We start from the raw sequence: 24026 nt of genomic DNA on the forward strand, positions 1-24026 counted from the left end.
GGGTTGTAGGCTAGCGCTGTTGAGGATGCCTTTCTTCAGAGAGTAAGACCCCAGACAAGAGTGAATTTTCAGGAACACACTTTGGGCATTGAGGGGATTTCTGCAGTGGATACAGTTTCTAAACTAATACTTAAACATAAGAACAAGAAAAGACTATTGTTATAAGAATTGAAACAAGGTGGTGTCAAAGTCATAGGAGTATGTCAGAATCCCAGCTTGCAGAACGAGGCTTCAAGGTCAAAGCTAGATCTCTGAGCTCCAAACTGGAACTCTGTAAATGCCTCTAGCTATAAGTCAGAGACAGGGAAAGCCGGCAAACTGTCAAATTCAGAGACAAGAAACCAGGCTGGTCCTGTCAAAGGATCCTCTTCATTGACTCGGAATTGACTGTTTAAAATAACGACCAGATTCGTTGACTTAAACATTAATTGATTTTATCAGAATATCTTTGTTCCATACCACCAAGGCTTTGCTCTTTAGAGTACACCCAACAGGGTAAGTTTCAAACATGGTCATCTATTTTAGGGTGTTTTTCCAATGAAAGATTCTACCCTTCAGATTTGTGATGAAATATATACTACTACAGAACATTAACCTATAACAACCATGAAGATAAAATTTAGCTCATCATTTTTAGCTCTACTGTCTTAAGGTCCATAGAGAAGACAGCAAAAATTTCCCCAGATGAAAATAACAGGTGTATTAATTGACATGAGAAACTTGTGCCCCTCTGTTCCACCCAGTGTAATTTCTCCTGTTCTAATGTCTTCTCCAATTGTCCCTATTTATCCTACCCCCATCTATTGAGTGCAAGCAAGTGCCTTCTCCTTTCTGCTTTCCCTAAAATCCTGAACACATAGATTAAAGCATTTATTCTATTTGAGAATAATAATAATATTAATAATAACCAGTGTTATTATTATGTCAAGCTCTCTCTAGAATGGAATTCTTTGAAAGGAGAGACTTGATCATATTTTTGCATCCTCAGGTTTTAACATCGTGCCAAACACACAGCTGTTATGTAAGAATGTTTGTCAAACAAATCAATGACTGAATAAATATTCATTTTCTTCCTTAATATTTCTAAAGAACTGTAGAATACTATCGAAAGAAAAAGTAGAGTATGAACTTATGTTTCCCTTGAACATTGTACTGCCTTTGAATACTTTCCTTTACTCATTGTATCCCTTCTTATTACCAAGGACTCCAGCAGAAACATCATTGTTTGGAGAACAGATAAGTGACAACGTTATTCCTCTGCAAAGGAAGAAACGTCTTTAATCTGCAAGAGTTTTACTCTGTACCTTTGATGTGAAAATTTCACCATCTATTTCCGGGAAAGCTTGCTATGTTATATAAGGATATAAAGAAAGAAATGAAGAGAGGCTACGTCTCAACTTTTGCAATCTACAGATTTCAGCTTCAAAGCAAAAACGACAGACTAATTTCTCAAGTCTTGAGTTTGACTTGGAAGAAAAACAACATTCAGATCTTATTTGCATCTGATGGCTCAGTTTTATAAACGGCAAAGCTGTAAGCCTGTGCACAGAACTCCGCCTGGGCCTGACATCTGTGCTCATGCAGCACCCTAAAAGGGGTGAAGAGCTTTCTACCTAGATCTGCTATTTGAAAGGTGTCACTCTGAAATGTGTCACTGCATGCTAGCATGTGAATAAACCCTCAGCCAGAACCCTGTAATCCTTTGTTGTCTGGGACAACTCACCCGCTAGTAATTGCAATCTTTGTAATGCTAGTCTCTCTCCTGCATAAAGTCATAGCTCAGAATGACCCACCTCTTCCTTGATAGCTCCTGATTTTTTCCCTTCCTTAGCACCAGGTAGCCATGCTCATCTTACTGTATTACATTCTTGCATTCCCTTGTCGTTCCCTGAGCATAACTTGGAGCAAAGTGGATGTAAGGTAATACTGACAGGTGAGAAGTCATGCCACCATCTCTCACAGGAATTATACCATTTTGCAACCTGAAAGGTTAAGATTAGGAAAACCAATCATTCCAAGTGACATCTTATATAAAAGACACATCTAATTTTATCAGGTTGCCAAATTTTTATGCAGATGATAAAATCTGTGAATTTTTCCACTGAAGAATAGACACATTATAACCAGCCCCTTCTATCCAAGTTTCTTCAAATTACGTACATTTCATACAGTACGTGTATTTCATATAGTATATAGACATATATAAATCAGATTTCAGACTCTATCTATATATATAGATAGATACACCTCAGATATCAGACTATACAGATATGTAGTCATTATGTAGGCTCTTTACCGTTCCTTGGCAAATATCTTACTCTACAAGTCATATCATTTCTGCTTTAGCATGGGCAAGTTGGAGTTAAGCCCTGACCTAAAACCAGTCACGGACCACTTATTTACTTCTTTTTATCATTCTATCAATGAAAAACAAATAAATTGATTTAGGAGAAAGAAATTTTTCTTATAAAATGTTTGATATTTTTGTGATTTTAGGTTGGCTGTTCTAACTTTAATTCATCCTTCAAAAAATTTAATGGGGTTGGTAGGTGAGCCACAGTATAACTGCATAACAACTTCCAAATTTAGAAAGTGCACCACAGGTTGAGAAACACACTGGGAGGTTAAGGAAATTGTATGGCATCAAGTAGCTACAGAATTAGGATGAAAACTAATGTTTCTTTATTCTCAAGGCTGGTTCTTTTGGGTAAAACAGTTCTCAAATGCTGTCCAGCTGACCACCTGCATCAGAATAACTTGGGAGCTTTTAAGAATCAGATTTCTATAGCCAACCACCAAGAGATTTTGCTTCAGAACATCATTTGTGGGGCCTGGAAATCTACATTTTAGAAGTTTTCCAGATGATTCTAATGTGTAGCTAGATTTGGAACCAATAGACAGAAACTTGTTGGTTCTGTTCATGTAACCTTGCAATAGAAGACACTGCATTGTAGATGTCAGCTACAGATCAGGGATCTTCAGAATTTAGCAAGAAACAGATAAATATGTTGGTCCCAAGAGTCTCAATGAACAGTAGAAACACCAAGTAATGGTTTTGTTGCAGGGGGGAATTGACTTAGCCCCTGATAATCTCCACTAAGCCAAAGAAACACACAGTCTAAGTAAAAACATGTTCTTCTTGTGCAAAAGAACCTCACAGGACTAGTTTCCTGAACACTGGCTCCTCCATCCCAGCCCTTTAAGGAGCCCCATGTCTCAGCAGTTAATATATTGAAATTCTGAAGCTTCCATGATCATCCATGCTACAATTTTACTTCAGAGTAAACCAACTTAGAGGAATATCAACAATTGGGAAACTATTAGAAAGATAGGGAAGGCTTCACTCAGAGCATAGCTATTCAATGTATGTTGAAAATATTGTATATTCTCTCATTGTTAGGTGCATTATGTCCACAAGATGATGTTTGTTAGCCAAATTTCTTAAAGTTTTGGTAACGTTAATAATTCTTTGTTAAATCTCTCATTTCAAAGAGATATGTTTGAAACCTCCTATTATTACAGAGATTTGTCCATTTTTCTTTGCAATAATCTCAAATTTTGTTTTATACATTTTGAGGATAGGTTGTTCAAAGTACATACATTCAAGAATATTATGCTTTCTTGGCAACTTGTTTCATGATCATGTAACAAACCTTTCTATCCCTGATAATGTTTTCTCCTTAAGGTCTATCTAAGCATTATTAGTATTTCTTAGAATTGTCTGATGTTTGGGTTTTTTTTTATTTCTCTACTTTTGGTCTTTCTTGGTCATTATATTTTAAGTGTGTGTTTTATAAGTGGTATATGGCTGAATTTATTAAAACCTAATTTTTATAACTATTTTCTTTTAACTGATGAGTTTAGTTCATTCATGCTTATGATATGAATGGATTTAATTATTTTCATCTTATTTTGTGCCTTTTTCTTTGTGGATTTTCTTTGCCTTTTTCTCCTTTCCTTTCTTTTACTAAATTGATCAAGTTTTCTATGTCATTCTTTTTTTCCTCTCTACTAGCTTTTAATTATACATCCCATTCCTATTCTTTGCTGGTTACTAAATACTTCATTTCAGAAAGTTTAAAAATTGCTATCTTTCTTATATCCTAAGACTGAGAAAGATTTTTTAGAAAGAAAGCCAAGTATCTCCCTGGAGCAAGTTGTTGAATATTCTGATAAGTGAAAGTCACAATATACTGATATAAACAATAGTACTTTAGAATAGAGTCAATTGTGTGCCTTCATTTGATGGTGGTGGAAAAAGAGACAGGGAGATAGATACCTTGGGGAACTTCCAAGTGCAGGAAGGAAAGCACTAGGGACTTAAGTTTCCGCAAGTCTACTTAGGGGGCTCCCTGAAGACTAAGGTTGCTCTCCACGTGCCTTAGGTTGGATCTTCCTCCCCCTCTCATGCACAGGAAGGGACGCTGAAGAAGCACAAGGAAATCTCCATCAACTTCCTGTACATTCCTTAGACCCCTGTGAGAGGTGGGCAGGATGGAGGCCTCTGTGGGAACAGACATGGCAGCAAAGTGTGATTTTCTTAAGGCACGAACACACTCTTTGCTTGGAAGGTTGATTATTCTCCACAAAGTCTCCAGCAGGTTCCTCGCCCCCCTGCCAAGTAACTGGACTACCTGTTCTCTTTGGAAATTCACGTTATTTCCAAGTCCTCTGTGTTCTGGTTCTCCTGTAGCTCTTCATTAGCGTTTCACTCAATTTTCTCTCCTGGCTGTCCCTGCCCTGCAGATGGGCCCAGCAGTCTGTCCAGCCTCAGGGACGTGAGCACGTTGATATCTCTGCTGTTTCTGTGGCAGCAGATCCATGATGGTCTCCGCCAGGCACTCGGTCCTCCACGGAGCACCGAACTCTGGGAAGGATCCTAACCAGCTGGGTTCTTGTAGCTGGCTGTCTCTGTGAGGTTGAGATAGTAACCAGGGAAGAAATCAGAGTTGGGATGTGGGACAGAATTCAGGGTTCTCGTATGGACTTACTCAAGAGTTTATTAGGATGCCTTCGATTGCAGGAATCAGAAAACCTAGCTAAATGTGGCATAAGCAACAAGGGTAGCCATTGATTTGTGGTCTCAAAAAAGTCCCCGGAAGAGCTACTTTCAAGTGGTACTTAATCTCCTGGCTTAAAATACATAACAAATACTCAGGGTTTGTTTTTTTATTCCCCCTCTGTTTAGCTGCAGTTCCTCTGTATTATTTTATTTGGGCAGGATCTCACGTTATGGTCCTGAGATGACTGCCAACAGCTCCCTGAGCTAAATCTTTACCATTTGTATCTGCAGTGGAAAAAGATCATCCTTGACTCAGCATTCCAAGGAAAAGTTCTAGGGCAGTTAAGGTCACCTGCCCACTACTGGTTCAATCACTTCAAGCTAGCAAACAGAATGCTCTGATCGGTTTAGTCCATCAGACGATGCTCCCCTGATGCAGAAGTACAGTCAACTTCCCTGGAACAACATAGATCCAAGTTGCAAGAATCAAGAGATGCTGGGCAGGAAAACATCTGATGTTGGCAGAAGCAGCAAAATGGCCACTCTGCCCAAATACACTTGTCAATCAGCAACTCTGAGATCTCACAATTCACCTCCTTTTTATTTCTGATTTTTTACCTCAACCAGGCAGACCTCTTCGTGATTTCTCTGGAAAAGTTACCAGCATGACTATAGTCTTTTCAGTCAATGCTTTTCCTCTCTGGCTGCTCTCTCTACCTACGTCTCCAGAAAAAAGGAGTCACATCAGAAATGGCATGAGATGCCTTTAAATGTATACGCTTTATCAGTGTCTGGGAGGCATTCTTTTGGTCAAAGAGTCTTTATGGGTAAATATATGTGCATTAAAGTTACTGTCTGTGATTTAAGGACTGTAAGATGGCATCTTTGTGTTGTTTAGAATATTTCTTTGATTTAGAGAAAATAGCTTTATTGTTATAACCTTGGGTATGCTTACTAATAAATATTGAAAAAAATGATACTTCAAATCAGGTAATAGCTTGTACTTCCTAATTGGAGGTTTATAATTTTCTGGAGCATAGAATACTCTAAAAATAATATCCAGGAGCATTCACTCTGTAGTTGTACTATCTTTATGTAAAATAGTTTACAGAGATAGAGAGAGAGAGAGGGAGCACTGGCAAAAGGGAGATTTTGACTCACACCGATATAGGTCTTATATTCTCAAACCAAAAACGTAAGTCTTGCTAGAGTCATTTCAGACTAAATCAGATGAGGTTTAGCGACCACGCAAGCCATAATTCTATCACTAGAGCAAAATATTGCTGATCACCACCTTAGGTTCATGCAGCACACACAGAACCAGACCCTTTAATGCAGAAAGCGGCCTCCAGCGCTAGATGACAGTCACACACTGCACGCTGTGGTACCAGTCCCAGAGGGATAAATGTACAGGGTGGGCACAAGGTGAAGGAAATACCAAAACTCTGCAGTCCAGACAATGGATATTTAATAAATCTGAGAGTCCTTTTCTCTATCCACTTGTTTCCAACATGTGTCAAAATCCCTCTGAGAAGAAAGCATGGCAACATGAATAAAGAGAGATGCATGGGAGTAAAACTGGTAAACATCCATCGGCTTGAGTTTACCACGTCTCAAGTGCGTACAACTTCCAAGCACACTTGTACCTCAGCCAAGGCTACCAGAGGCAGAGCCCAGCCCCTTAAGTACTTGTGACACAATCTGTGTCCTTCACTCAGCTCTGGTTCAGCCTTCCCACTTTATAAATCCTGTGTGCGTGTCATCACAGGAGCTCTGGCTTCCTGCTGGAGAAAGCCCTGGTGACCCCAGCATTCATCAGCTCTCTCTCCTCGCCGGGGCTCTGCCTGCTGCCGAGTCTGCAGCTTGGCCCAGACTCAAAGTGTTAGTTCTTTGGAGGGTCTCGGGCCAAAGTCTCAGCTGGAGAGGAAATGTTGAGCAGCGTCTTTTGTCGCAGATAAGATGTAACGAGTCCAGATGTGTGATTAAAAGAAGCTCACAGGAAGCTGGGCTGGAGCGTTCTGATGATTGTTTAAAAGGCTTTTACCTCGTCATTTGAGTCAAAAAATTAAACACATAAAAAAGTAAAGGACAGCTATGTGACTCAAGTTGTAAAGGCGAGTCCATTGGTTTTGAGGCTGGAGGGCTAGACAAATGGAAGAGGAAAAGGTTGAAGTGGGAATAAAAGATAGTTACCCAGACCCAAGTTGATTCATCAGTCTCTAAGAAGCTCACAACAGCTATCAGGGAATTCTCTGACATTGTGAGTCCTGTTGCCAAAGATACCACATTTAAAAAGGAAACCTGGGGTTCCCTGGTGGTGCAGTGGTTGAGAGTCTGCCTGTCGATGCAGGGGACACGGGTTCGTGCCCCAGTCCGGGAAGATCCCACGTGCCACGGAGCGGCTGGGCCCGTGAGCCATGGCTGCTGAGCCTGCGCGTCCGGAGCCTGTGCTTCGCAACAGGAGAGGCCACAACAGTGAGAGGCCTGCACACCGCAAAAAAAAAAAAAAAAAAAAAAAGGAAACTATACCTTCTTCTTTATATTTTCAGGTGAGGGGCGTTATGATTTAGGCTTAGGGAAATTAACTTCTGAAAAAGGATTAGTCCCCCAAATAGAAAAACCAATAAATACACTCTAGCAGGAATTTGAAAATCTAGTAGCAGAAAGTTAGACAGTCTAACCCGTGGGGATTTTTACATGAATACATGTAGCCAAAGACTAGAAAAAATTTAATGTTTTTCTTAAATTGGCTGCCAGCAACATAAAAGGCCATAATTCTAAAAACAATATTTAATGAGGGTAGACTCAGTTTTCTTTCTGTGTTGTCATAGGCAGGGTGTGGTGGGAGAACGAGTGAATGTAAAGTCAGGAAACCTGGAATCTGAGGTTGGAGCTACCACTTAGGAGTCGTTAAGTCCTGTGAAAGCCACCTTCCTGCCTGATAATTGTTTTGTTTGTTTGTTTGTTTTTCCACTTGTCAAATAAAGAGTTTGAATTAGATGTTCTTTAAGAAATATTCTGGCTCTAAGTTTTAGCAACTTCAAGAGATCAAACCACAACAAATAATTACACTGCAGTTTTTTGTGGTTGGTTAGATTCACTTGCCAGATTATCTGTACAGAAACCAGCTCTTTTAAACATCCCAAATGGGTGATACCTTGAATAGGGCTTTATTTTGATAGAACATAACTCTAGCATTTCCCACTTCTTGTGCTTTTTGCCTTCTTGCCTCTGTTCTCGTGGCTTTAAACTTGTTCTCACTAAATAGGAATGTAGAGGAGACGTTATATGCAGCATAAGAAAAATGTAATTGTTGAAATTCTCTAAGGTAAGCTTTATGACTCCCATTTTATAGATGAAGAAACTGAGACCAAAGTTAACTGGCCTAAAGTCACAGTGCTAATAAATGGGAAAGCTGAGGTAGAAACTCAGGAATTGCTTCAAAGTCTATGTCCTCTTTCAGAGACCAGCTGCCCTAGATGAGTGTCCTTAGGAAATGGGCTGTAAGGCGGTTTAAAAATATCGTGATTCCCTGTCTGCTGAGCTACACTCCCGACTCCTGCCTCCACAGCAAGTGCAGGCTAGGCAGTGCAGGCTAACAGGGCTCAGGGTTCTTGGTTACATGATAGGCAAATTGCCTGTCAACCTATAGAGATTTTGGGCAGGGCTGAGTCTCACATATTCCCTTGTGTGAGACCTGAAATACCATTCAAATAAGTCAACCATTTCTTCAGGTATGAATATATATTTTGCTTAGAAATGCAATTTTTGTTCTCTTATTGGCTACTTGTTTACTCGATGTAAGTCAGTTTGCACAGAAGCCAGGTAGAATCTTATGATTGAAATTAACTGCCACCTGGAATCAAATTCTCCTTTTTTTTTTTTTTTTGCAGTACGCGGGACTCTCCTGTTGCGGAGCACAGGCTCCGGACACGCAGGCTCAGCAGCCATGGCTCACGGGCCTAGCTGCTCCATGGCACGTGGGATCTTCCCGAACCGGGGCACGAACCTGTGTCCCCTGCATAGCCAGGCGGACTCTCAACCACTGCGCCACCAGGGAAGCCCTCTGCTTTTATATTCAGCCACCTCTAGATTTGAAAAACACATCTCTCAGAGTAAGGACAGGGTTGCCAGGTGCCTTGTGCAAACTTCCTGGTTGCCTTTCAGTGAATTCCAACTATTTCAGTTCTCAGTGGTGGGGGAGGGAGATGAAGATGAACAAAGCGTGTTTATTACAAGGAAGACCGTCACTTCCTTTAGGCAGGGCCACAGAAGAAGCACTGTGCCACCTCCAGTGAGGAAATCTAAGCATCTCTGTCACCCACTGGTTTGCTTTTCTGGATTAGCCCCTCCCCCTGCCAAAAAAAAAAAACAAGATGCAACAAGGACATGTATGTTAACTCTTTTAAAAAGAATGTGGAGGAAATGTGTACAATGTGGGAAAATAATTTCACCTTCTGGAAAAGATAGAAAGGCATGGAAAAATTTTGGGATAATCGCTGCTTCAATTTGCATCCCTATGATAACTGAATTTAATCCTCTGCCTGCTGTCATAAGGGAAACGCAAGAAAAAAAATAAACATGATTATTAAAGTGACACCTTCCTGATATTAAAAAATAACTGCATTTTCCCAAAAGAAAAAATGGCCTCAGTTATTTAACAGGATATATATTTTAGCCTGAAGAGAAACTATAGCCTTAGAAATATAAATCAATGGCACCTATGTGTGGGTGAAAATTAAATAGACAAGCGTGCCCTGAGACGAAGGCATGGTACCTAAGGACATTCGTTTACTAGTAGCTCCAGTACTTAGGAGGATTGCATGGGGTGAGCAGCAAATCTGCTAACACAAAAATCCACTTCCTCACTTGGAGTCAGGAACCCCATTCAGTTAGTTTCCTCTTCTATGTGACGCAACGATGCCCCAGCCCAGGGTTGCGGAGAAGCATAATTAGATTGTCTCCACCATGGACACTGACATTCTGAGAGGAAGGCATCTCAAGAACAGGGATTATTTTATAATTAGGATAAATCCCAGCATGAAAAAGATGGGCTTTCAAATAATGCTTTAATGACTGAAAATAACTGTGGTTGGTTTTCGAAAAGACCTGCTTTGGTTAAGCTTGACATTCTGAGCTCTAGAGCAACACTCTCAGAAGGAGTTCTCTCTCCAGCCCACCTGGCATCACCATGTTGGCCTCACCATGTTGGCCTCACCATGTTCGCTGGGCCCTGAGATGGCTCTCACGTGGGTTCCTGGGGCTCTTTGTGTGTTGACTATCCCTTAGAAACATGCTTGTGGGCTGTTCCAGGGCTTCCCACTAGGCAGCTTCCAGAAGACCTTTTGCAGTCCTATGCCAGGAACTTTGGAAATGATGCATCAGGAGCATCTGCTCTATGCAAGACATCCCAGGACCATTAGGGAGCATGGCTGTGGTGACCAGGATAGCTTAGTGCACAAAGACATAGATCTCCCTGCATTAAAATTCACAAATTAATAAAGCCACACATACTTATATTGTTCAGTGTCTGTCTACCTACCTATCCAACTATCTATCTTTGCAGAGTGCAACTCTATCTTTTCCCTCTGCTTATGGTTTTGCCTTCTTGCCTGTTTTCATGGCTTTAAGCATGATGCTTCCATTAAATGAGACCATAGAGGGAGGACATTGATTTATTTGAACTAATCTTTCAGTATCTTTTGGGGAAAAATTGGGTGTGCATATTTTACACTGTATGCACACTCAGGGTATTCTTTTCCTCCCTTTCTCTATGTGCGTGTGTATATACATGGGGGGAGGGGGAGGGTGTGGTGTGGTAACATTTTAATAATGAGGCTGTCTTCAGAGGTAGTAAGTTTTCCCATTAATTAAGGTGTTCAAGTGTAAACGAGTTGGTTACTTAGTAAAGATGCTTCAAAGGGAAATTTTTTAGCAAGTGAATAGTTCATTCACACATGTGTCCACAGTACTTTTTAGTCCTTAATATGTATTAAGTACAAGGTTATATTATGGAGGATGCTGACTAAATTAGTTGACATGTAAGAATTCCAATTCTCTGAGGTATGCTCTGACCCTGTCTCTGTCTCATTTATAATTGTACCTAGTTACAGATATTAATGAAATTAAGAGCTCACATATCCTTATTAATAAGAAAATGAGCATTCAGTTCGAATATAGGTATATACATAGTGTAGTATCATTATCTAGTTTGTAAAGGCACAAAATACATTTAGATTAAAGTTCATGGCTAACAACATAATTTAATTGTAGATATAAATCTCTATTTTAAATAGTCTTTTTATTATTTTTGAAATTTTGATGATCTGCTTATGAAATCTCATTAATTGATAAATGTTTTTGGTATCAGCTCTGCCATTTTCTGCTCCTCCCCCTTCCCCCACAGGCCTGCATTATCAGTATTATCTTAAGCTCCCAGTTGTCTGTTTGCAGTGATTCATTTTGTTACAACTGGATAATACTACCTAGAAACATGTCTAGCTGGGCCCAAGGAAATCGTACTGTGCTCCAACATGTGGAAGACCAATGAACATATGGGATCTGCACTGCCGACCCCTGCAGTGGAGCTAGGCTTCCTGCACCTCTCTCTCAATCAGGTGGCTAATGGGCCAGCAACCACGGTAGTCACACAGGTCCAGCTTCTAGAGGGGGCCCACCTGTGGCACAATGCTTTGCTGTTGCAGTCCTGAAATTATTAATAATTTTAACTTTGAACTTGCGTTTTGTCTGCTGCTATTGTGGGTGCGTTTACCTTAACAAGAAAAAAAGTAAGAGGAAGTGGTTTGGGAATTTTGAGAAGAGATGTAACCATCTCAAAGATTTGGGGGGGGGGTGGGAGTGAAGGGCACTGGGAACGGATTAGGGCAGTAGAGTCGTGCTGCCTGGCCAGGTCAGGGCTCCTTTGGGATTCGTGATCATAAATTGGTCATTACGTTTGGGTGATTTTTCTCTAGCCATATTCATCCACAGAATTACAAGAGGGAAGCAGTTGAAACCTTAAATTTGAACAGGATTGAAAGTTTATAGGCAAATATAACAGAGAGCAGCTAGGAGCATGTGAGAGACTATGAAATCTAAGTTGGATGAGAAAGAAAGTGATGACCTCATGGGAGGAGCCAAGCATGAGCATGTGGATTGAGGGCCTGATGGGCTTGAGGAAAGGCTCCAGGCAGCAAAAGCTAGAATAAGTTAGGTGGGAAGACAAGAAATGCTGGTTAAGGGTGAGGGGGAGGGTAGAAAATTGAAATCAAGACTTCAGAGGAGGCACAGCTATTGGTCATCACAAGATCTGGGACGTGGATACATTGCTGGGCTCGAAGAGAGAAATGAATCACAGGTGAAGAGGTCCCGACACAGAGCCCAGGGAGCTGAGGAATGCACTTCCATGAAGTTCCCCTAAAGCAGTGACAGCAGTATTGGAGGAATGAAGAGAGGAGAATTAAAATCTAACATGGGTCATAATAACCAGGAGGAATAGTGGTTGTACATTTCAAAGGAATGTACAACCTGGCTGGCTTGTGCAGAGGGGAACCATCACCCTAACACTGGCACATGGACACAGTAGGCAGAAGTCCCCGTCAGACTGAAAAGTGAAAGGAATTTCAGGGAATCCTGAAGTCGGAGGTGGGGGGAGGAGAGTAAATGTTCTTTATCAAGGAATGAGAAGGAAGTGGAAAGGGAAGAAAGCTAAAGTCTTTAAAAAGTCATTTTAAATGTCTCATTAATTCCCTCAAAGATTAGGTCCGTCACAGTACTAGAGTCAGGAAACTATGGATACCTCATGTTAGCTTGCTTTGTCAGTCTAACTTGCTTTTCTCTGTATTGTATTCTGTTGAATCACATGTCACCAGGTTACATACCATCGGAATCATTAGCAATATGCGAGCACTTTACATGCAATAGTTTTAATCTGGTCACATCCTCAGAGTCCAAATGTGAAAGAAGAAAAAGGTTACATTGTGTTCATTTAGCAAGCGTTTCTTAGGTATCTTCTCTGTGTAAAGCACTGACTAAATGATGAGGAATGTGAAAATTGACTAGATACTATTCCTGTCCCAAGAACTTCCTAGAATTTGGATAGTAAAATGGTATCATAGCAACTGGAAGCACTTGTATCTTCCAAGAGTCCAACAGGGAGAGAAAAGGAGTAGCATTTTTCTGGCAGAAGTTTCTCATACCCAATCTCTAACTGATACAACTCCTCTGATGGGGAAGCCAAAACCCATACCTGCAGTGGAGTGTTGGAGTTCATGTGCATCTCAAAGTGGCAAAAATGGCCCCAGTTTGGAGTCTGGTAGAGTTGGGTTTGGGTTCCAGAGCCCCAGGTGAGTCTGAGATGATCACAGTTGTCAAGACACAAGACAATGGTGCCAGCAGACAGATACTCCATTGAGCCAGCCGCTAAGTTTTAAGAGCAAATGGAATGAAGAAAATCTAGGGACTGTCATAGAATGGATCCCATAGAGAATTGCTTCTTAACACTACCATTCCCAACTTTATGCAAGAATTTAGTCCTTCTGTAATTTATAATGCCAAGTAGTTGTGTTCCAAGGCTGTGTTCGCATGCATTTGCTTCACTGTGTCTATCTTTAGGACTGATATTCAAAACTGTGTTTCTCAAGTTCTTCTTGGTCAATTTCTTAAACAATGGACCAAAATGAAACTTTAAAAGTCTTTTGTTGGCACTTGATTTCTACGTGATAGAGTCATTTGCCATTGTCATTATGTAATACTTACAAAGTTTCCACTAGGTTACAGTAAAGGATACTTATAAGATGTCTTATTTGTTGATCAACACTATGAGTTAGCTAAGGCAGGCTCTTGTCACCTCCATTTCACTGCTAAAGAAAGGAAAGTTCAGGAGTCATGTGTTCTGATCTATATGCCATAACTAGTTCATGTCTCTTTAGAATTAAACCTTATAAAATTTAGACAGTTCATTGATATATGTGAATATTTTGACCTATATCTCTAGAGCTCTATTTATACAAACAAATCAAGAGCTGCAATCTATCTTTATTTTTAACTTCCTAATTTGGTCATCCTCTTGGGAACCAGTATCAAGACCCCTCAAATACCCCTTAATTCTTAGGAGCATTATTTTATACTTCCAGGGAAGACCTCAAGTTTCACTGCTATTAACCCTTAACTCCTGGAGGAGAGAATGTCATGGTAACAGGGGTTTAACAGAGTGCTTCCCAAGGAGACAATCAGTTCACAAGGTCTTGAGCAAAATCAAGATCATTCCAAGGACCAGGACCATGATCATGGCATTGCCCTTGTCCTGGATATGATTAATCTATGATCCATTCACAACTTCTTTGAAACCCCTTTAGAGCTCAAACCTATTATATCACAGGTCCTTAGAAGGCTATTGCCAGAAAAGACCTTGGAAATCATCCAGTCTAACACCATTTTATAAAAGTAGAACTCTAAGATAGACATTGATGGGTAAGAGACATTAAGTCAGCATCTCACAATGAGTTCTCCTTGACCCCAGGCTGGTTTGCAGGTCCACCTTCCAGAACTGTGATCTTGCCTTCAGTAATCATAACTAGCCTTGGCAGTGCTCTCATATTAATTTACAGAAAGCTTTGGGCCAGAACCCCATAGTGAACTTGCAAAATAAGTCTCATAATCATTATTTTATGGATGAGGAAACAGAGGCATGGATATTAAAGAATCTACTGGAGGCAACTCAGTCAGTAAATGGTAGAGACAAGCTATGATGTGTTCTTTCCATGTGGCACAATCCATCCCAATTAGTGACTATTGACCATAAACACTCATCTACCTGAAAAAGTCCTTTTTTCAAGATCATGATTATGATTACAATCATCATCATTCAATCATTTATTTGGCACTTATTATTGACCAACTAGAATTCACCCTTGAACAAAGCAGGGGTAAGGGGCACTGACCCTCCCTGCAGTCAAAAATTTGCATGTAATTTATAGTTGGCCCTCCGAACCCTCTGCATCCATAGATTCAACCAACTGTGGATTGTGTAGTATTATAGTATTTACTACTGAAAAATGTCCACATGTAAGTATATCCATGCAGTTCAAACCCATGTTGTTCAATGATCAACTATAATGCTAAGTATAGCTATTCATTAGTTTAGCTTTCATGTTTTAAACTATGAACTAAACTTAAACACAGTTGAGTCTCATTATTCACTGGACTTATGTTCTATAAAATCTCTACAAACACTGAATTAGCAAATACTGAATCATTGCGCCACAGGGGAAATACAGGGTTAGGTTTCCTGCAAGCCCGCTGTTCACATTTTCATCAATAGATCAATATATAACATTATTTTATGTTTGTTTCCATTTAAAGACACCTTATTTAATATAAATCGATTCATTACCATTGAACTCAGCCAAAAGCACCATACTCTTACCTGAATGAAGCTTTTCTAGCACATGTATCTGTCGTGTAAGTCACAACACAGCCTTCTTTTCTTAGGGGCCCTAGAAAGCACCTAAGCCCCACACCCAGGGACCATTTTAAACAGCAAAACTATCAACAACAACAAAAAAAAACACAAAAACAAAAATTCAAAAACTGCGACCCTAAATAGATCCTAAAAAGGATACTGGATTATAGCATGAGTGCTGAAACAAGAAGGCATCACCTTGTTTGACCTCAGCTGGGAACGTGTGTATCAAGTGACAATTTTTTACCATTCTGCACATGTGTACCTCCATGAATGACCCACTGAAGCACTAAGTATTGATTTGAGGATTATAAATAAACCATAGCACGTGGGTGAGTTCACAAATATGGAATCCACGAATGCGGAAGAAATGCTATTAAACTACGTATTACACTTGCTATAATTATTAAAGTAAATAATTAATAAATTCAAATAAAAATACCATAAAAATAAATTTAAAAGAATTGGAGATACAGTGTAGATTCTCACAAATATGTGGGAAATAATAATTAATAAATAAACCTATGATAAGCAAAAAAAAAGTGTTATCAAATATCCATTTGTTTCAATTATTAAATCTGATCCCTGTCCTTAGGGAGCTTGCAATCTAGTCCCAAAGGTAAAGAGCAAATTTATAAACAAACCAAAAATATATAATTTGTATGTAGGAAAAGGCATGAGTGAGTATAACTCAGGGGGCCATTTTACCCTGGGTGGTCAGCATTAGCTGAACTTTTGCCTCCAAACTGGGCACAGGAAGTTACCAATAAGAATGGCAATGCAGGAAACATCTGGAGATTCTGCTCTCCCACTCTTCCCTCTCTTCCTTATCACCTAGGGAGAAAAGAAGCACCCCATAGCTCATCCTGAAGGAGAACTTCTGCCAGGGATACTTATATATACAGACATCAAGACCCCTGAAATGAGTTCACCTCATGTCCTCACCCCTCACTTGCACTTGTAAACACCACTCTATTATAAATGTTCACTCGGGCCATTCACAGGAGGGGCGTAGAACAATGTGAAATTCAGTTTTTTATCTATCAAGTAAGAGGTGCTGAAATGGATTTTTGCACAAATTAAAAGTACTAATAATCAGGTAAAATTGGTTCAAGGGTTTTCTAAGAAACATCTCAGATCTTTATCACAGAAGCAGATTAATACCCATTAGAGTTGGAATGGGCTTTAGAAATATTTTATTCCAGTCACCTCATCTTACAGAGATAGGAACTGAAGCACATTTGCTCAAAGTTATAGAGATAATTACTTGCAGAGTCTGGATAAAATAGATCAGTTTTAGATGACAAATTCACTGGAAAGAAGATATATATTTATGTGTCCCAGACTTAATAAATTTTTAGTGTTTGATAAAAGTTGAATTGTTATACCATATATATACATATACATATATATACATATATATATATATATATATATATATATATATGTATGGTATGTTTAAATGTCAAATGAATGTATTTTTAAAACTGAATGCATTTTTTAAATGTTTACCTGCTGATTCATTCCTTACTAATAAGCAATCTGACACTTTCTATCCACACACACATATATCTGATGAGAAAGTTTTAATTCAAGCAAAGATCCCTTTACTTACCATAGGCTTTCCATAGGCTTCACCATTCAGGTTGGTTGTCCTATCCTAGGTTTCCTCCTTGAGCTTCAGAATAGGGCTCTTGAGAGAAAAGAAAAAGCTTCAATCATTATGGCTGCCTTCCTATGAACCCTTAACATTTATTGTTCTTTCTAAGAGTGTTAATACTAAGAACAGTTTCTTTCAAAAGTTGCATTAAAAATAAAAGAATGGTCAACATGAAAAAAGAAAAAAAGAACAGTTTCTTCTTCTAGTGAGTCTGGGATGCTAAGTTACTGCCAAGACCCTCACCAGGAGAATCTCTGGACTAGAGCTAAGAAGGCCAATGGAATGTACTAGAAAGCAAAAGTAGGTTGTTGGTGTCAGGAACAACCCATTAGGTTTTAAATTTAAAATAAGTGTTTTGTATTTTACACATACCTTGAACAATTTACATTCTTTGTGGTTAAAATTTTAAAATCTTGGATTTGGTTACTGTGGCACTGAGTTGAGCTTACCCCATGTCCAACTGTGTGAAACAAAGGCTTGGCCAAGTATCCTTCTATAAAATCCACACTGAAGCTGAACAGTTATTAGATTCATATAACTATATTTTCTATTAGAGCTAAGGCATGCCCCAAGTAAATTTGCTTGCAGTACTATGTATTGCAAATGAGAAATTCGAAAGCAAAGCTTTGAGGTTCTGGATATTCTGTGGCTGTACATTTTAGGACTTAATTCAAGAAAATATTATTCATAATATGATATTTCAATGCTAGGATGCCTGGAAAATATAAAACTGAGAAGCTTTTACATTTATGTTATGTTTAAGCTCAGCACTATTCTGGAAAAATGTCTTTCTCATTTGTCCAAATTCATTTTGATTCTTGTTACCCTTTGCAGTTGACAAAACTGAGTATTGGCAGCTATTAGAAGTATCTGGTTTGTGTTCCTATTACAAATGGAGTCATCCTATAAGTCACGAGCAACATGTACGGTTCCCAATAGTGTAAAAATGTTAGGTTCTTGGTTACAGTGTAAAATAATCCATATTATAACTGGGTACTAATTGTGAGATTATAGTCATTCAACTGTAGTAATGTAGATAAACAGCTAGACATTTCAGATTAAAGATTAGAAAGTGGTTCATTCCCTACTTGTGTAACCGTTTCTCAGAAAAAAAAAGTTATTAGCTTAGAATATTTTGCAAGCTATCTAGAGATGAAAATAAAGATATAGAGATGTATTTACTAAAGATAACAGATATGGAAAAAAATAGAGGAGCCCTCAAGTATGATTTTTTTTCAACATGTGTCTCCTAAGGTCACTTTTCACATGAATATTCTACAATTCTGAGATAATTAACTCTTGATTGGGAAGGAGTAAATTTAACAAACAAAATTCACCCGATCTTATCCTTGACCTCTACCTGTAACCCTTCCCTTTACAGTTAACATCAATAACAACATAACACTTCAGGCTTAAATGTTGGTGTTATTTGACCCACGTTTTCATTACCCAGTCATCTTATTGGACACTAAGTACTACTGATTCTACATCTACAGTGTCATTCATATCTACTCCGTCTTTTCCAGGATTATAATCAAGGCCCTAGTCCAAGTGTTCACTGCCTCTCACCTAGCCTTTTGAAGCAGCCTGTCAATTGCTGTTTGTGATTTCCCTTTTGTCCCTGTAGTCTCTGCTGCTCATTGCTGCTGAGTTAATATTCCTAAAAAAGAAATGACTTCAATCTTGCCATGCACATGACCTAAGTAACTGACGGTCTTGGCAGTGTCCAACTCCAGAGCCTGGTAAACTAGGCCTTCTCCAATATTACCACTGCCTTTGACAGCTCCCTTTACATGCCTTTAATACACCCAGCTCTTCAGGTACATCAGAGTTACTTCCATCCAAAGAACACATACTGTACTGTCCCATTTCTGAATCCCAATTCTGTTGCTTTTGGTCTCTTTGAAGCAGCAATTGAAATTCTTAAAAACCATTCTTACTCCTTACGCCATCATCCTAATAGGTAGCACTAACCAGTATAAGCATCTTTCCTTCTCGCTTAGATCATCTGCTGCTTAGAATCATTCTGAACTTATGTCCAGAATAAACTATTCTGACTTCATCTGGCACTCGTGATAAAATTATTTGCCTTTTATCAGTTAATACTTTAATGGAAGTTTGAATTAAAATAGGTGGTGGACATGGACTAGATTTCATTGTGTTTGGGAGGAAAGAAAAATAGAAATTAAGATAAAGTCAAAGACATTTTCCCAACTTAGAGAGAACTGAATCTGGTTCCCATACAGCAGCGAGAATCTATGTGGACACAGGCATCATCAAATCTATCACATAAAATGTAGAACAAGAAAGATTAATTATTCCCTGGTTGATCAGAGAAGAGAAGAAGAAATGTCGACCTCGACTGTTTGCGGATTCTTGCTCAGCTTTCTTTGGTACCGCACTGTGGTCTGAGAAAGAACACTATCAGTGAATCCAGAAACTGAGGCTCTTGTCCTGGCTCTGTAACTGAGTTAATATGAGACCTCCAGCACATCTTCTCTCTGCCTCTTTTTATGAAACAGATGGACCAGCTCTCTGAGTCCTCACCACCCTGATCAATTGTATTATGATTTATGGGTTCTATAAAAACTGCATCTCCCTTTTATGCAAACACATTGAATACCATGCAAGACACAAAAAATGTTTACAGACATTCGTGTTAAAATATCTGACAGGAGTTTCCCCTTGATCTCTCTTTCATGACACTGAGTTTAGGCGATCATCAAACGCCTGAGTTATTATGGAAGTGAACAGCAGATTGACAGTTTCTTCCCAGGCCATCCCTCCCCCTTTCTCACTCTGATCAGAATCTTTCTCCCACCCTTAGTCATGAACACCCTTAGTCTTAAACACCAGTGTATCTGACAAGGAAAATGGTTTTAGCTTGTAGTGTCTAATATCCAACATTGCTTAGGTACAATATTCGCTACATGTTATTGCAAATGGGAGGTAATTCAAAAGGCAGATTTTTCTCAGAAACAGACTTTGTGTGCCTTAAAACCAATGGATTTGATAATGCCTTTAGTCCAAGGAAGCTTAAAACACTGGGTTCCCATCAAGCTATTATTACCTACTCTGTTTCCATTTTGCTCTCAATAGTATAAAAGGAATAATTGGTATAAAAGGAAAAAAACAGGAATACTTAGGACTGAAACCATTCACTCAACCGTGGAGATTATTTCATAACTTTTACTGAGCAAACCCCTTGCACTTTCCACAGTAGCAGGATGTACTCTCATTGTCATTAACAATATCTTACATCCACTGAGTTCCCTGAAGACTGTTAAATGTCATTAATTACACTCTCTAGTAATTTCTATACCTATCTACTTTTCATTCAGTTAATGCAGCCTGTTTGTCAGTTTAATTGAATAGGCTCATGAACAACTTTATTTTCTCCCATCTTTTAAAATGTGAAAAGAAAAAAGAGAAAATATCTATCTGTAGACATCCTAACTATCAAGTGATTCCTAAACCACTGAGAGGAGATTGCTCCCCAGCTTCAATGTTTGCACTTTTGAGCAGGTTTGAATCTCTTTTCTGAAGACTTTCCTGGCTCCACCTGTAGGTGTGCTGTGACTTGCCTCTGCTTAGGTAAAAACATTCAGGGTCCTTGATTTCCAAACAGAATAACAACACTGCTGTTTCACTGTTGAAAGCATGCATGTTTCTTTACAGTTAACAATAAACCTCAAAATAGCTGCCCTCAGTCATTCTCCAGAGAACTCCTGTCCAACGTGGATTTCAGATTCATGATATTCAAGAGACATCATTTGAGCAGTATTTATGCCAAGTTCTAATAAGGAATGCACTTGGACTACATTAGCTTAATTCCCTTCCCGACTGCCTCCGGTGCCAGTAGACCAGCTGTCTCCTTCAAAGGTTACTCCCACTGTGCCACCACCGCATTAGACACCACTGTCGCTTCTAGCAGTGACTACTATCCCCTTCTGGGTATCACCAGCTCCTACTGGGTACCACCCACTCCACTGGGTACTACTGCAGATACCACCATTGGAAATGCTGATATAACGAAAGTATAATACCAAATGGCACTCTGTGCTTTGGAATCTACTAGATGCCAAAAAGTTTCTTAGATCATCATGAAAATGGTATTCTGATGGGTATCTCCCACTCATTTGCCAGACATTTTTCAAAGTCAGCAGTAAATTCCATGTGGGCTCAAACGTGCTACACTGTCATTTTAAATGTGAACTACGTCATCTCCTTTTTTAGAAGCAGGAGAACAATATTATAAATTCAAATATAGGTAAATGGCCGTAGTTTTGTTTGTTTGTTTGTTTTTCATTTGCAGGAGAAATGCAGAAGAGGCTTGCTCAGAGTCAAAATAAACAGATTCTTATGTGTGTTATTTGAGAGTATCAAAGTATAATTTACAGAAAGTTAAATAAATGACTCTCCTATAAATATAAAATCTACACATGCAAAAAATTTAATACTGAGGAAAATAGTAATATGGCAAAACTATTCCAAAGGCATTTGAGGAACTGGATATTTATAAACATTAAAAAAAAGAAAAGAAAGAAAAAAGGAAAAGAAAAGAGGGAGGAAAGGGGGAAGGAGAGAAAGAAAGGTGAAGGGAAGGAAGGAATGAAGAAAGGAAGGAAGGGAGATTGTTGGGTTAAATAAAAACTACTAATGTCCTACAGGGCAAAGACAAAATAAACTTTGAGGTTATCTTTCCTACTGGACATAAATATATAATTAACATGTTTTGGGGCCAAATTAAATAGTAAATAATGAGTTAAGCACAAGAGCATGTTCCTAGAGAATTAAATAATCACCTGGTAAGCTTGTTAAACAGGACCCTGGTAACAGTGGATATGCCTCCCTCATTTGTGCCTTAGTTTTAGGTTTTGGATAATATTTATCTAATAGTCTCCCATTTTGGTCATAAATAACTGACAAAGAGTATTCTTGATTACACACACAAAAAAGGCCAGTCTCATATTTTGGCTATTTCCATATGCAGAGCAAGAAGAGTTAATTACTCCTGTGAGCCTCCTTGAATTTGCTCAGCGAAGCTGGAGCTACTTGGTATTGTGCAACTACTGAGGCCAGAGGATTAACTTCTTCCTGGACATTTCTATAAAGAATCTCAGATTTGACTTTCAAATACTTCCAGTTATTTGCTCTTCTACCCAAGGAGAGGAAGCGAAGTCCATGAAACATTTTTTTCACCTGCTTCCCTTGCCTCAAAGTTCCTAAAAGAAGCCAAGATCCCTTGCCTATCAGGAAGTGACCTTGCTCATCACCTGTGAAACTGGAACCCTGTGAGCCAGTTACCAGGCCTGTTCTCCTCAGAGGACTTTGTAGGCATTAACTTCGTATATCAAGGCAACGCTTACCCCTTAATGATGAGCTTCTCATAGCTGATTAAATGAGTATTCCTCTCTAATATGACACACCAACTATGGCACTTGCACAATCAATTTGTCTATTTATATCCTGGTAAATAGGAGAGCAGATTCTTACTGAACCAAGGAAAATAAATATATTACTGTGAAAAGTAATGAGGCCCAGGATTTGTTCCAGAATTCTGAGGAATCAGTGAGAATCAGATAGGATTTTTTTTTAATGTTTCACTTCAGTTACAAAAACATGGTCTACTAAATTGAGGATTAGCAATAAATAAAGAAGAAAGGCAAGGTGCTTCCTTATATACCAATCAGAAAATAGAACATTAAAACAACATTAATAATGTTTAAAGAAATAATCTCAGTTAATTTTTCTTCATCAGTTTATTCAGTTTGATGTAAGTAATTCTTGTTCTGCTAAATCTTGGGTCAGCAGTCTGTTTTAATGGAATCATTTCTTTTGACTAAAAAAACTCAATTTGCTGGTATGCTCAGAAAGCTATCTTAAAAAATTCAGCCATCAGCTTTAAGCCTATACCCACATTTCTTTTTCATTGAGATATCAATAGTTAGGAATATTAGGTACAGTCCTTTTTACAGGGCTCTGAGAGTATCCTATGTGGTTGAAAAACAAATTGTAACCTGAAGCATATAGCAGAGCCTTCAGACAAGCATCAGTGAAAAAGCAGAAACCACTTGTTGATGAGACTGAATGGCTGTAGTTTGTTTGCTACAGTAACTAATGATAATAACATGGAAGAAAGTAAGATGCTGCAAAGCACAGCTCTCTGATCTGGGCCTGAGCCATGTTTCCAGTGAGGAGAGCATCACAGACAGTGAGGACACTGATAATGTTCCATGGCCCTCCAAATCCATTCTGTAAGGTCTACAATCTTTGGAACAGTTATGTTAATAATATGCTATTTACAAAATCCATGGCAGGGAAGGCCAAGTTTCTCTTTTGATTTACAGCTCTCCCCATGCAGCTCTTACAATAGTGTTGAGCTAATTAAAAACTATTGAGCCTACCAAACTAGTGATTTTTCTCATCCCTCTTTTTACAGGTGAAATGACAATTCCCTGTAATTTTGCAGGGGCCTGCAGGGAAATATCAAAGACAGTTTTAATGTCAAAGGATATTTGAGAATTTTACTTTTCCAAATTTAGGATCTGATCTTAGGAAGGCAAAATCAAAATGATTTTGAGAGGCTATTTGGTCAGTTGGTGACAATAGGAGGATGGGTACCAGATAACAACAAGTGGTTGTAGCTTAACTACCTGTTAAAATGAAAGGATGACATTTTAAAATACACACAGAAAAAGTAACACAATTGTAAATAATTCTAGCTTATTTTAGAATTGAGAAACTTTAGTTATTTATCTTTTTTAATAATTAGGAAGATAAGGCCAACACAAAGTAAGAACATTTCTCTTGAGAATCCTCATCTCTGCTATATAGGCAGATTACACAGTAGGTCAAGTATGGCTTTACCATCCCTTGTTAAGAAAAGACCAAATACTTCC

Source organism: Hyperoodon ampullatus, assembly GCF_949752795.1.
Source record: "Hyperoodon ampullatus genome assembly, chromosome: 4".
Classification (NCBI taxonomy): domain Eukaryota; kingdom Metazoa; phylum Chordata; class Mammalia; order Artiodactyla; family Ziphiidae; genus Hyperoodon; species Hyperoodon ampullatus.